The sequence below is a fragment of the Oryctolagus cuniculus genome, chromosome 18 (assembly GCF_051225735.1).
Source record: "Oryctolagus cuniculus isolate XC-2025 breed Fujian yellow rabbit chromosome 18, ASM5122573v1, whole genome shotgun sequence".
Classification (NCBI taxonomy): domain Eukaryota; kingdom Metazoa; phylum Chordata; class Mammalia; order Lagomorpha; family Leporidae; genus Oryctolagus; species Oryctolagus cuniculus.
In genome coordinates this window covers 24,775,442-24,790,958 of record NC_142884.1, presented here as the reverse complement: position 1 = coordinate 24,790,958, position 15,517 = coordinate 24,775,442, and the positions used below count along the sequence as shown (strand labels likewise).

General features: G+C 46.1%; 1 long non-coding RNA gene across 22 annotated transcripts in view; it reads left to right on the top strand.

The window, feature by feature from the left end:
• The window catches only part of LOC103348448 (uncharacterized), a 312,164-nt gene that overhangs the window by 13,961 nt on the left and 282,686 nt on the right, over window positions 1-15,517 (top strand). The window contains exon 3 of one of the 22 annotated variants that reach the window (XR_016224722.1): window positions 11,309-14,921. The exons of the other annotated variants lie outside the window; for them this stretch is intronic. This is a non-coding gene — a long non-coding RNA (uncharacterized LOC103348448). Of the gene's footprint in view, window positions 1-11,308; window positions 14,922-15,517 lie in introns of those variants that run through there. 22 annotated transcript variants of the gene reach the window in all.

The following is a 15,517-nucleotide window of genomic DNA, read 5'->3' as shown; positions in this document are numbered from 1 at the left end:
ATAACAACCTCTGCTTCCAAGAACTCACTCACTCTGAGATTGGCATCCATCTCTGAGTACCTTGCATTAGCCCTACTTTGTAAAGATTCTTCTGTCTCAACTTTGTCGTGCTGGGGACCAAGCTTCCAGCTCACGAACCTTGTGAACACTGACACCATATTCAAACCATAGCGTATACTAGTACTCTGTCATTACATGTGGTGATATTGTCTATGTACTTCCTGCTGTTCTATACCAGTCTTTAAGTCATACTGAGGGCAGAGACTGTATGTGCCTTTCCAGACTGCAATCGTAGCACCAACTCAGGAACTTGTTCACAGTAGGGACACAACAAATCTTTGTCAGATGAATTAATAGATTAAATGATTTTTTAAAAGGATTTATTTACTTACTTGAGAGGCAGAGTTATAGACACACAGAGAGAGGTTTTTCATGCACTGGTTCATTCCCCAAATGGCTGCAACAGCTGGAACTGGGCCGATCTCAAACCAGGATCCAGGAGCTTCTTCTGGGTCTCCCACATGGATGCAGGGTCCCAAGCATTTTGGGCCATCTTCCCCTGCTTTGCCAGGCCATCAGCAGGAAGTTGGATCAGAAGCAGAGCAACAGGGACTCAAACCGGCACCCATATGGGATGCTGGCACAGCAGGTGGATGCTTAACCTACTAAGCCACAGTGCTGGCCCCAGAATAAATGATTTTTTAAAAAGATTTTATTTATTTGAAAGGCAGGGTTATAAAGAGGAAGAGGCAGAGGGAGAGAAGTCTTCCATCCACTGACTCCCTCCCCAAATGGCTACGATGGCCAGGGGTGGGCCAGGCCAAAGCCAGGAGCTTCATCCAAGTCTTCCACGTGGGTGCAGGGGCCTAAGGACTTGGGCTATCTTCTGCTGCTTTCCCAGGCACATTAGTAGGGAACTGGTTGGTTTAACCCTGATATGCCACAGTGCCAGCCCCACATTAAATAATATTTGTTATTCTGCTTATATTATGAGGTGAACTTTTTGGAAATAGAAGATACAGAAGGAACTATTTCGAGGGCTCGTGGCTGGTGTTGTGGCATACTGTGTTAAGCTGCTGCTTGTGATGCTGGCATCCCTTGTGGGCACTAGTTCATGTCCTAGCTCCTCCTCCTCCTCCTCCTCCTCCATTTATTTATTTATTTGAAAGGCAGAGCTACAGAGAGGCAGAAGCAAAAAGAGAGAGAGAGGTCTTCCATCCACTGGCTCATCCCCAGATGGCTGCAATGGCTGGAGCTGAGCCAATCTGAACCCAGGAGCCAGGAGTTTATTCCTGGTCTCCCACTCGTGTGCAGGAGCCCAAGTACTTGGGCTGTCTTCTATTGCTATCCCAGGCCATAGCAGGGAGCTGGATCAGAAGTGGAGCAGCAAGGACTTGAACCAGCGCCCACATGGGATGCCAGCGCTGCAGGCAGCGGCTTTACCCGCTACACCACAGCGCCGACCCCTGCTCCGCCTCTGATCCAGCTTCTTGCTAATGCACAGAAGATGGTGCAAGTGCTTGTGCCTCTGCACCCATGCTGGAGAGCCAGATGGAATCCCAGGCCCCTGGCTTCAGCCGGACTCAGCTCTGGTTGTCGCGGCCATTTGGGGAGTGGACCAGCAGATGAAAAATCTATCTGTGTCTCTTTCTCTCTGTAACTCTGCCTTCCAAATAGAGAAATAAATTTTTTTTTAAAAAAAAACTGTTATTTCCTAGTTTGTTTTTTTTTTTAAGCATGAGGATTTAAAGTAAGTTGTGTAGCACATTAATTATTGTACCATGCTTGCTTCGGCAGCACATATACTAAAATTGGAACAATTATTGTACTATTTTCTGTGTTTGGTTTTGCAAGTGAAACGTTTTGCCCCAAATCCAAGCATTTTTATTCAGTTCTTGTTGTGTACTAAGTTAACATGCAAATTTCGATGCCAGTCGAGTAGTTCTGTGTGATGTTTTCTTGCTGCAATGTGGCAGACACCCATGGCTTTCTCATTCACCCCATCTGGGCCTCCAGTGTGGTCTAATTATCCTGAAAAGCCAAGATGTGTTAGAGCTGAGCTTGATTACTCTAATAGCACACAATGCTTTCACAAACCTCCTGATTCCTGAATAATTATCATTATCATATTTATGTGTTTAGCCAAAAGCTTAATTGGAAGATTCCAGAGTGAAACAGTGCCACATGAGAAAAAAACAACTTCCAGTCATTTTCTTTGAAAATAAAAAAAAGAAAATAAAAAACCACTAATACATGCATAAGGTTAAACCACAAAACTACAAAGAAGGATTCATGAAACATGTCATAATCATTCTTAGCTACCTCTGCAGCTGTGGGCCTTTCAGCTGTTTCTGCTGTTGTCATTGCCTTTAAATAATATGTCTACATCACCAATTCTAGATTCATCCACTTTAAACATTGACCATTGATTTCCAGCTCTGATCAATGAGGTTTTATCTCACAAGTCAAGGACTGAGAGATGTTTTAAGGCCCTTCTCCATTCTTTGCTCCATACAAGCCTGAAGTGCAGGCTGTTTGCCTGGTAAAGTTGGCCCATTATATATGAGTGGTGCCTTTTCTATACGTGGGCTTGTCTGTACAAACAGTCACATAGCATCTAGATGCTCCCTGCCTTCTGGCCATGTGTTCTGTTGGCTTATCTTAGAGTAAATCTTTGATGTTGGAGACTTTCATCAGAATCTGGTGACCTTATTGCAGCACATATGAGAATGAGATCATGCATTGTTTTGTTTAGGGACTCTGTGTTTCTAGTGGGCTCATTCACTGGAAGACTTCACATAGGGGTATCAGGTGGTAAGCCACCTTTTAGACGTGCCACCAATGAGTGTCTAAAAGAAAGACTGTGGACCTTTTGGGGTGTTCAGTTTTTTTTAGAGAGTCATCCCTGCAAATTTTGGGGGGCATATGTATCAAGCCACCACATGACTGTTGTGTTAGAGTGATAGGAGGAAGTAGGAAGGTTCAGTTCCTTGTCTGTGGAATTATGCAGTGTGCACCCTTTTGTGTGCATCTTCTACTTTACATCTTCAGTAATTCTGCTAAACATTTCTTGTCTCTTGGTGATTTCCCATCTCTTGCTGTAGTTTTTCACTACTACTTTACTATTATTGTAGTAGGGTATTGGGGAGGGAGTGGAGATAGAAGTTTAGGGTTACATCCTGCCATCTTTAACTAGGAGTTCATTTATCTTGAAAAGAGACTAGTCCAACAAAAGGATAAACATTGTCCGATTTCCCTTGTATGGAATCACGAGAGAAGTTAAACTCATAGAGACAGAAGGTAGAATGGTGGTTGCCAGGGGCTGGAAACAGAGGTAGTGGGGAGTTACTCTTGAATGAGCATGAGTTTCAGCTGGGGATGATGAAACAGATCTGGAGATGGGTGTTGGTGATGGGATATGAAGTCAAAATCCAATGATGTCCAGGCCCATTGTCAACTCAGGGCAGTGGAATATAGAGGGCCAGTCCCTCTACAAAATAACTTCAGTAACCAGAAGATATTAGATCCAGAAATGATTATAGTGGCTTATTATTGTATCTGCAGGATTTGTAAACATCCTTCTCCAAGGGCTGGGACTAGGGTGAGGCAAGGTAGGCTCGTAGGGCATGGAAATGAAGGAGGTACTCACTCTCAGGGTACACCTGCACATGGCCACCTGTGTAGGAAAGTCTAGATAACATCTGTGTATTGCTTAGGGTTCTCTAGAGAAACAGAGACAATAGGGTATAAATAGATTCATAAGAAGAGATTTATCGTAGCAATTGGCTCACACGATTATGGAGGCCACGAAGTCCTACCATCTGCCGCCTGCAAGCTGGAGGTCCAGGAGAGCTGCTGCTGTAATTCAGCCTGAGCTGAAGGCTTGAGGAAGGCCATGAGTGAGGGGTGGGCACAGGCCTGAGAACTCTGGGGGCAGAAGACAGATGTCCTACCTTGGGGATAGGGAGTGGGGACAAGGAAAGAGTGAATGAATAAATTTACCCTGTCCTGCTTTTTTGTTCTAATCAGGGTCTCAGTGGATTGAATGGTGCTTACTCACACTGGAGAGGAGAATGTTCTTGACTGATCCAAATGCTAATTTCTTCAGAAAATGACCTGACATGTGCATCCAGAAACAATGTTTTACCAGCTATTGGGGCATCCTTTAGGCCAGTCAAGTTGACACTTAAAATTAACCATCACAGTCTGTCAAATGAAATCAATATCATGGCAGTGTTAGGAATCTTGATTCCATGAAAACTCTTTTCATTTTGTGAAATAGTAATTGGTACATCAACACTGTTAGCAAGGTCTTCTTTTTATTTTATTTTATTTTACTTTTTAAAGATTTATTTATTTGAATGTCAGAGTTATACACAGAGAGGAGGAGAGGCAGGGAGAGAGAGAGAGAATGAGAGAGAGGTCTTTCATCCACTGGTTCACTCCCTAATTGGCCATAATGGCCAGAGTGGCACCAATTGAAAGCCAGGAGCCAGGAGCTTCCTCCAGGTCTTCCCATGCAGGTGCAGGGGCCCAAGGACTTGGGCCATCTTCCACTGCTTTCCCAGGCTGTAGCAGAGAGCCAGATCGCAAGTGGAGCAACTGTGACTTGAACCAGCGCCCATATGAGATGCTGGCACTTCTAGCGGCGGCTTTACCCACTACTCTATATTGCTGGTCCCCCCCATCCCTTTTAAGATTTTATTTATTTATTTGAGAGGTAGAGTTACAGACAGTGAGAGGGAGAGAGAGAGAGATAGATCTTCTATCTGCTGGTTCATGCAAGGTGTCTGGCGCGAAACAAATCTTCCCAGGCAGATGAATCAATTAATTCACAAGTTTTTGTTGGGATTCTGCTCCCAGGCAAAGTTCACAGGTCCCAACAGAGCAACAGAGCGGGGGACCGGGGAAGTTGCACGTCAGAGATTGGGAAGGCTCCTTTTATAGATTCAGGGCATGGGGGTTAAAGGTTGAAGCGAGTCTGATCTTCATTGGTTGACCTTTAGGCACCCACGGGGATCTTGACAAGGACTTTTCCTCCCGGAAGTACAGGTAGGGACTCTCCATTCCCGGAAGTATAGGCCTTCCCTCCTTGCAGATTCCAAAGCTACCAGTTTACTCCCTAAATGGCCACAATGGCCGGTGCTGCACTAATCTGCAGCCAGGAGCTAGGAGCTTCATCTAGGTCTCCCACATGGGCACAGGGGCCCAAGCACCTGGGCCATCTTCTGCTGCTTTCCCAGGCGATAGCAGGGAGCTGAATTGGAAGTAGAACAGCCAGGACTCGAACCAGCACCCATATGGGATGCTGGCAATGTAGGCAGAGGCTTAACCTACTGTACCACAGTGCTACCCCAGCAAGGTCCTCTTAAAAACCTTTTATCATTTGCTCTCATGCTACCTGTATTGTAAAGCAGAGAACTGGTATCACTATATTCCTCTCTCTTTATTTCTTTATTTGAAAGGCAGAGTTACACAGAGACAGGAACACACACACACACACACACACACACACACACACATCTTCCCAGCTGCTAGTTCACTCACCAAATGGCTAGGAGCCTGGAACTCATCCAGGTCTTCTATGTGTGTGCCAAGGGCCCAAGCACTTGAGCCATCTTCCTCTGCCCTCCCAGGCTCATTAGCAGGGCGCTGGACTGGAAGTAGTGCAGCTAGAACTCAAACTGGTTCTCATATGGAATGCCAGAGTGACAGGTGGTGGCTTAACCTGCTGTGCCGCAATGCTGGCCCCTTATATTCCTCTTTACAATGGAGAAACTGACCCGTGCTGCAGCTTACTAGGCTAATCCTCCACCTGTGGCGCCGGCACCCCGGGTTCTAGTCCCGATTGGGGCGCTGGATTCTGTCCTGATTACTCCTCTTCCAGTCCAGCTCTCTGCTGTGGCCCGGGAGTGCAGTGTAGGATGGCCCAAGTGCTTGGGTCCCTGCACCTGCATGGGAGACCAGGAGAAGCACCTGGCTCCTGCCTTCGGATCAGCGTGGTGCGCCGGCTGCAGCACACCAGCCATAGCGGCCATTGGAGGGTGAACCAACGGAAAAAGGAAGACCTTTCTCTCTGTCTCTCTCTCTCTCTCACTGTCCACTCTGCCTGTCAAAAAAAAAAAAAAAAATACAATGGAGAAACTAAGGGCTAGGGAAAGTCATGGTCTTGACCACAGGTTGTTTATGCCAGATCTTGTAGCCAGGTCTGTAATTCCAAACCTCCATTCTCTATGACTGCGCCCAGTTAAAAGGGATAATGATGTACTTAATAACTGATTCAGCTCTACCTCTTTCTGTGCAAGGTTTCTGTTTTCTCTACTTTATATCTTGAGTAATTATGTGTTCTGATGGTGACCTGAGTCATGGAAGAAATAAGTAAATTATGCTAAGCAATAGGCATAACTATTAGCAAATAAAATGATAGAGAAACTAAGCAATATGTTATTGCAAAACACTTTGATAAATTGTCTTTTTCTAGAGATCTGGAGTGCTAAAAAAGAAACAAATTACAACTCTGGGATTTTATATTTATAGAAAACGATTTTAGGACAAAAGTAAAATATTGAGCAAAATAAAAGAATGGTAAATTATACAAAACATACTATATTATAGTAATTATGTAAATTACATAGCAGTAATTCTTAAAATTATGGGATACCACACCACAACTATTATATCATTGAAAGTGACATTTAGAGAAATTCTCATTTACCTTTAAAAATATAAAAGATTGAAGGTATTTCATGGGACAGCATTTTGAAGAATTGCTAATTTTTCTGGATACACTTTGCTGCTTACAAGATTTGGATATTATTTTGGTGATTTTTTTTGAAAAAAGATTTGTTTATTTGAAAAGCAAGAATGATAGAGAGGGAGAGACAGAGATCTTCCATCTGCTAATTCACTTCCCAAGTGACTGTGACAGTGGGGCTGGGCCAGGCTGAAGCCAGGAGCCAGGAGCTCCATCTGGGTGACGTTTACATGACAGGTGCTTGGGCCATCCTCCATTGCCTTCCCAGAGACATTAGCAGGGAGCTGGATCAGAAGCAGAGCAGCTGGGGGTTGAAGTGGCACTCCACTATAGGATGCTGGCGTTATAGGAGGCAGCTAAACCCACTGTACCACATGTGGCCTGTGTTAGTAATATTTCGTTAGCTGTAATTCCAAAGTGTCCTGGACATGAGCATGTACTAGTGTTGGTAAGATGGTAATCCCCTCTGGCTTTGGAGTATTCTGGGTAAAGGGAATGTGCTTTTAGGTCCTTTGCTGATCAGATGGCAGAGGTAGGTGAAAAGCACGGTGGTGGCAATGGGTATGTTAAATGAGAGAGAGGGAGACCAAGAATTCTCCAGAGGCTTAATTCTACCTCAAGAGAACTTGTACAAATATCAAATAGTTCAAAGAAATTAGATAAACTGGAGAGAGAAGACATTCCAGAGTACAGACTGGGAAGGCTGGGGCACTGTTCTGTTGATGGGGGGGGGTGCTAAGTATGGGGCCTGATGCCAAGCTGGATGGCTGCAGGCAAGAGGGGGCTGGGAGGCACTGCCGTGCGCTGCAGCTGACTACCGGGGGCAGTGCAGAGACGGGAACCTGCTTCCAGATTCTGACCTCAGGGAGCCACCTGGCAGGGCCTGGGGCAGCCCGACTGGGACTGTTCTGAGAGGCATTTGTGCTTTTACACTGGCTTCCTCTTGCATTATGGGGCAGGAGCAAAGTTCAAATGGGGACCACATACCACACGTCTAACTGTTCAAAACCATAAGCTAGCAGTTCAGTTTATAACCTAGCATAGTAATTTGGTTTGTTACCCAGCTCGGGCTCCTGACTCTAGTATCTTGCTGATGCAGATCCTGGCAGACAACAGTGATGGCCCAAGTATTTGGGTTCCTGTCACCCACGTGAGAGACCTGGGTTGAATTTCTGACTCTTGGCTTCGGTCTCAGAACTGTTGCAGGGGTTTGGGAGTGAAACAGCAGATGGGAGCTTTTTCTGCCTATCAAATAAGTAGATAAAAATGAAAATTCAAGCAATAAAGTGTTTTTTAAAAAAGATTTATTCATTTGAAAGGCAAAGTTAGAGAGAGAGAGAGAGAGACAGACAGACAGAGACAGAGATAGAGAGAGAAATCTTACATCTGCTGGTTTACTTACCAAATGGCTGCAATGGCCAGAGCTGGGCCAATCTGAAGCTAGGATCCAAGAGCCTCTTCCAGGCCTCCCATGTGGGTGCAGAGACCCAAGGATTTGGGCTATCTTCTGCTGCTTCCCCACATGCATTAGCAGGGAACTAGATCATAATTGGAGCAGCAGGACTTGAATGGGATGCTGGCACTGTGGCTTTATCAGCTATACCACAGCGCTTGCCCCACAATAAAGTGTAAAATAAGGTATGCTACATCCTTTTTCTCTGGATAAATTATACTTTTAACTGACCTGGAAGACCAGGTTTAATCGTGGAGTTCTTTGACTCCTTGGAGTTCCATACCATACCAGCCCTTTGGCCTGATCTCTCATCTCTTCCCCCTCTAGCCCCTTCCCACCACACTGCTAGGGCCTTATCTATATGCTCAGTCATCTCACCTGTGTGTCCTCAAACAGCCACCTCTTGTCACATTCAAGCCTAGAGAAACACATCCTTTAGTGGCAATATGGGGAGTCCCAAGATAAGGGACATGGGACAGAGAGGCCCATGCAGGCCTGCCCTGGAAGTGGACTCGAGACTGCTTAGGCATGGGATTCTGTTTTTGTTTGTCTCTTTAAGGATGAGGGCATTGACTATAATAGGTGTCATCAAACTGGGTCATGGACCAAATTTGGGCCCTCCAACTTGTGTGTGTGTGTGTGTGTTTTTCAAGGCTTATTTATTTGAAAAGCAGAGTGGGGGGCGGGGAGGAGGATAGAGAGAGAGATCTTTCATCCACTGATTCACTCCCCCAGATGGCCATGACAGCTGGGGATGGGTCAGGAGCCTGGAACTCTATTTGGGTCTCCCGGGTAGGTGGCAAGGATCTAATTCCTTGGGCCATCATCCCAGGTGCGTCAGCGGGAATGTGGATCAGAAGCAGAGTATCCGGGACTCAGATTAGCACTTTGATAGGGGATGCTGTCATAGTCAGTGACTTAAGGCACTACAAGGCCCACCCCTTCAAACATGTTTTTTATTTATTTATTTATTTATTTTTTTTTTTTATTTTTTGACAGGCAGAGTGGACAGTGAGAGAGAGAGACAGAGAGAAAGGTCTTCCTTTGCCGTTGGTTCACCCTCCAATGGCTGCTGCGGCCGGCGCGCCGTGGCCGGCGCACTGCGCTGATCCGATGGCAGGAGCCAGGAGCCAGGTGCTTTTCCTGGTCTCCCATGGGGTGCAGGGCCCAAGCACCTGGGCCATCCTCCACTGCACTCCCGGGCCACAGCAGAGAGCTGGCCTGGAAGAGGGGCAACCGGGACAGAATCCGGCGCCCCAACCAGGACTAGAACCCGGTGTGCCGGCGCTGCTAGGCGGAGGATTAGCCTAGTGAGCCGCGGCGCCGGCCCCAAACATGTTTTTTTGAATACAATTTTATTGGAGCACAGTTGTCTCAGTCTGTTTTCTGTTACTGTAACTGAACACCACAGACTGGGTCACTTACAAAGAGAGAGATTCTCTTTCATGGTTCTGGAGGCTGGGAAGTCCAGGAGCATGGGGCTGGCTCTGCTCGCCACCTGGGAAGTACCACCCTGCTGGGTCTTGGCACGATGGGGGACACTGAAGGGTGAGCATGCTAGAGACAGATGTACTGTTGAGGTCACCCACTGACCTTTTAACCCTCCAATCCATTAATCTACGAAGGGACTAATCCATTCACAAGGGGAGAACTCTCACAACTTAATCACCTCTTAAAGGCCCCTCCTAGGGCCAGCTCTTAACCCCTCACAGTGGGGATTACATTTCACCATGAGTTTGGGTGAGAGAATCCAAAGGGTAGTAACAGTCACACTCCACACTCATCCATTTATGTACCATCTTCGATTACCCTTCCTTCCTTCCTTCCTTCCTTCCTTCCTTCCTTCCTTCCTTCCTTCCTTCCTTCCTTCCTTCCTTCCTCTTTCTCTCTCTTTCTCTCTCTTTCTCTCTCTTTCTCTCTCTTTCTCTCTCTTTCTCTCTCTTTCTCTCTCTTTCTCTCTCTTTCTCTCTCTTTCTCTCTCTTTCTTTCTTTTATTTTTTCACAGAGTTAGACAGTGAGAGAGAGACACAGAGAAAAAGGTCTTCCTTCCATTGGTTCACCCCCCAAGTGGCTGCTATGGCTGGTGTGCTGTGCTGATCTGAAGCCAGGAGCCAGGTGCTTCCTCCTGGTCTCCCATGAGGGTGCAGGGACCCAAGCATTTGGGCCATCCTACACTGCCTTCCTGGGCCACAGCAGAGAGTTGTACTGGAAGAGGATCAACTGGGACAGAATCCAGCGCCCCAGCTGGGACTAGAACCCGGGGTGCCGGCGCCGCAGGTGGAGGATTAGCCAAATGAGCCACAGCGCTGGCCTTTTTTCGTTTTTTAAAAGATTTATTTTACTTGTTTGAAAGTCAGAGTTAGAAAGAGAGAGAGAGAGAGAGGGAGAGAGATTTTCCATCTGTTGGTTCGCTCCCTAAATGGCGGGAATGGCTGGGGCTGGGCCTATCTGAAGCCAGGAGCTGGGAGCTTCTTCTGGGTCTCCCACAAGAGTGCAGGGGCCCAGAGACTTGAGCCATCTTCTGCTGCTTTCCCAGGTGCATTAGCAGGGAGCTGGAACAGAAGTAGAGCGACTGGGACTCAAACCAGTGCCCATGTGGGATGCTGGCATTGAAGGCAGCAGCTTAACCCCCTATGCCACAGCACTGGCTCCGAATCTTTGATTACTTTCATGTGACAGTAGCAGCATTGAGTAAAGTTTTGACAGAAACCATGTGGATAGCAAAGTCTAAAATACTTGTTAACTGGGCCTTTATTTATTTATTAGATTTATTTATTTGAAAGGCAGAGTTAGAGAGAGAGGGAGAGACGGAGAAATCTTCCATCTGCTGGTTCACTCTCCATATGGCTGCCAGGGTTGAGCCAGGCTGAAGCCAGGAGCCAAGAGCTTCATTCTGGTCTCCTACATGGGTGCAGGGACCCAAGCACTTGGGTCATCTTCGGTTGCTTTCTGTGGCATATTAGCAGGAGCTGGATCAGAAGTGGAGTGGCTGGCACTTGGATGGGTGCTCATGTGGGATGCTGGAGTTGCAGGTAGCAGCTTAACCTGCCAGGCCACAACACTGAGCTTTAAAGAAAAAGTCTGTTGATCTCTGGCTCTAGAGTTGAGAAGGAGGCTGGACGAGTGCCAGAGCGGAGTTTCCTGAAGTGTGGGCCTAATACCTGAATCTGACCATGAGGAAACACCAGAAGTTTCTGTATGTATTTTTTAGATTCTTTTTGTGACTTTTTGTATAAGTTTGAAGTTATTTCCAATAAAAAGCGAAAACATGAAATGTGGGGGCAAGATATTGCCTCTCCCCTCCTCACCCGCTGCGTTCTTGCCCTCATTGTTATGCTCACTGTGACTCAACACTGTTCTGAGGTTCTGGAGATGTAAAGGAAACGAGCATAGTTATGGAAAAGACAAGGGAAAAAGGTCATTATTGGCAGCTAGTGTAACCTATGCAGTGCCCACCAGGCTTAGTCAAACTCAAACCCGGTTGGAGCATTTGAAAGGATGAAGGGCAGGAAGTACAGCCGTCAGGAGGGCTGCTTCCTTCAAATGTGTCTGGAAGTGAATCAGATGTGACTCCCAGGGAGCCTTTTTTGAGAATGGCCTTGATTTAAAAGCACCATGCCACACAGGAAACAGTCCCACAATTTCATTGGAGTAGCTTCCGGAGTCTCTGCAAGTTACAAGAGTTCCACACGCAGAAACAAAAACTTTGGAGTAGCTACCACATGTAGCTACCTTACCTACCTAACCAGGTGGTTTTAAGTCCGTCCACTCAGATGCAATGGATCACGTTCCTTTTATGGACAGTGAGCAGTTTCTCCCCTTTTGTTTTTAAAGATTTATTTATTTTTTTAATTTTTTTTAATTTTTTAATTTTTATTTTTTGACGGGCAGAGTGGATAGTGAGAGAGAGAGACAGAGAGGAAGGTCTTCCTTTGCCGTTGGTTCACCCTCCAGTGGCCGCCGTGGTTGGCGCGCTGCAGCCAGCGTACCGCGCTGATCCAATGGCAGGAGCCAGGTACTTATCCTGGTCTCCCATGGGGTGCAGGGCCCAAGCACTTGGGCCATCCTCCGCTGCACTCCCTGGCCACAGCAGAGAGCTGGCCTGGAAGAGGGGCAACCTGGACAGAATCCGGTGCCCCGGCCAGGACTAGAACCCGGTGTGCCGGAGCCACAAGGTGGAGGATTAGCCTAGTGAGCCGCGGCGCCGGCCTCTCCCCTTATTTTTACTCTAAGCAACATTACCATGGATCTTTTCTTTCTTTCTTTCTTTCTTTCTTTCTTTCTTTCTTTCTTTCTTTCTTTCTTTCTTTCTTTCTTTTTTTTTTTTTTTTATTTGAAAGTGAGCGTGACAGAGAGAGGGAGACACACACACACACACACACACACACTTCCATTTGCTGGTTCACTGCCCAAATGTCTGCAATATCCAGGGCTGGGCCAGGCCAAAGCCAGGAGCCAGGAACTCCATCAGGTATCCCAAATGGGTGCAGGAGCCCAAGCACTCCGGCCATCCTCTGCTGCCTGCCCAGGCACATAAGCAGGATGCTGGATGGGAAATGGAGCTGCTGGAACTCAAGCCGGTGCTCTGATATGGGCAGTTGGCTCACAGGTGGTGGCTTGGCCCACTATGCCACAATACTGGCCCTGCCATCGATCTTTATAATGCTTACAGTATTTCTTTTATTCTGAGAATTCTAGACATTTTACATCAAACAGAATTATATGATAGATTTTAACCAAACAACTTACTACAGTGAAATTTCTTTAACCTTTTAAGAAAAAGTATATATTTTCCCCATATGCCACTTGTAAATGAAAGATTTTATCCAGTCTAGAGTTACGGCTTAGACCTTTAAAATAACCAATTACTGTTGCTTTAAAAATCTGTCACTTTGGAAAATGTCAGCATTCCTATTAAACTCTCACTAGATGGCAGCAGAGGACACTGGTCAGAATCCAGTGCAGGGTTACATTGGCGCACTCAGCCCATAGCTTTCCTTAGGGTGGTGGGGATGCTATTTGGGTTATCCCTTTCACAGGTGAGCTTTCTTTAACCTTTTGCCAGTGATCACAAATCCTGTGAGACTGTTGTCATCGTAGCCCTGCCATCTGCTTTGCTCTCTGTTCTCTCAGGTACTCCCAAATGTTTTTCTGTGTAGACTGGAGTTGGATTGAAGTCAGCAGTTCCACTTGTCTTTATCAGATAGTAGCTGTCACGAGCATGGGCTCTGTGCATTCATTTTCTTGTCTTCGCTACCCTCCTCACTCCCCCAACACCCATCCCAGCCAGACATTAATCATCCCTGCAGCCCGGCTGCAGCTGGGTTTCTGGCCAGGTTCCTTTCCTGGACAGTGAGCAGTTTCCCCCTCAGCATGAACTTGGCTTCACTGCAGCGTCACCTCCCTCTAAAGGAGGGTGATGTATCCCATCGTGTGCCAGAGTGGACCACATCAGGGGATGGAGAGATGGGTTCTGCTGCCTAGGCAGTCAGCGAGTGCTTTGCCAGCATTTCCTTCTTCACAGGCTGTTGGCCAAAGCAAATCCTGTGTCTGAACGTCTAGCCTCTGGTTGCCACCATGCTGCAATGCCCGCGGGAGGGGCGTTCTTCTTAGGTTCAACCAAACATTCGTTCATCCGACTTGTATGAAGGACCTAGGGAGAGGAACCACGCCTGTGAGCCGGGCAACATGGAACATGAGATTCACTCAGCATATGGCTCAGGTAAGAGAAGACTGGGCTACACTGGACAGGTAGATGGAAGTTCTGATCCAAAAGCTTCACGTCTGCCCATCAACAGTTTATCTCATAAAGATCCCTAGACATGACTCTCTGGGGCCCCACAAGAGACTTGTGGATTAGCAGATAAGATTTATCAACTAGGGGTCAGTTTTAGTCTAAGCAATGTTGACAAGTGACGTAGTTGGCACATACCATCTTTATCTGATTTCAGGAAACATGATTAGGAAAGTATAAGTGAAGGGGCTGTCGTCATGTGGCTCAGTGGGTTGCTGTTTGGAAGTCAGCATCTTGGAGTACTAGTCCAAGTTCCGGCTATTCTGCTTCTGATCCAGCTTCCTGCTGATGCATCTGGCAAGGCAGTAGAGCATGACTCAAGTACTTGTGCCCCTGCCACCCATGTGGGAGACCAGGGTGGAGTTCCTAGCTCCAGGCCTCAGCCTGGCCCAGACCTAGTTGTTGTGGGCATTAGGATGGAAGATTTCTCTCTCTCTCTCTCTCTCTCTCTCTCTCTCTCTCTCTCTCTCTTTCTCTCTCTCCCTCTCCCTCTCCCTCTCTCTCTCCCTCTCCCTCTCCCTCTCCCTCTCCCTGTTGCTTTGCCTTTCAAATAAATAAGTGCATAAATCTTAAAAAAAAAGTGAGATCCTCAAAGGGAAAAAAGGTTGTAACATATTATCTATAACTTAGAAATTAAAATAGAATTGAACAAAAAAGAAATGGATGAACTTCAGCAAGGTGGCCAGATAGTAAAAGGGGAGCTTTTTATATACCAGCAATGATTTGAGAATCTAACTGGATAATAGCAGCAGAAACCATGATGTATTTAATGCACATAATATGCAAAACAATCTTCAAGCCCTACATGAATGCAAGTTGGAGGGAGGGTAGAGTGGGAAGAATCACTATGTTCCGAAATTTGTATTTATGAAATGTATGAAGTTTGTATACCTTAAGTAAAAGATTTCTGGAAAAAAAAACTTGGCTAAAAATTCCCGAGAACTGTACCATGTTAACTGCATGAATCAATACTGTTTATATGTATGTGTTCTCCAAACAAACTACAAATATGGCATAATCCAATAACATTTCTAAAGGAATTTTTTTCTGAGGAATTTAGAAACTGGATCCTAAAGTTCACCTGGAATCATATGTATATAAGAAAATTCTGAGATGATGGACTTATTTGTATGATCACATCTGCTTATGAAATTAAAGTGATCAAAAGAGTACAGCTTTCACTCCAAAACAAGCGGATAGCCTGTGTGTCAGTAGAACTGAGTAATTATGTTCAAACAGACATTTTATTCCATCTGACTGTGTTACACAGTCGTACAGCTTATGTGTTGAGTGCAGTGAATTTATTCCTGTGTGTATATCTGCTTAGCCACACAGATCAAAATACAGGTAACTCCTGGTGTCCCAGCAGGTTCCCTTGTGCTCACTCCCAGTTGACATCACTGTAATCTTCATTGCCCATGGATCACTTTTTCCTGTTTATGACTCTCATAAATAGAATGATCCAGAGGGTATCTTTTGAAGCTGGCTTATTTTGGTCAGCGTTGTAGTTGTGATA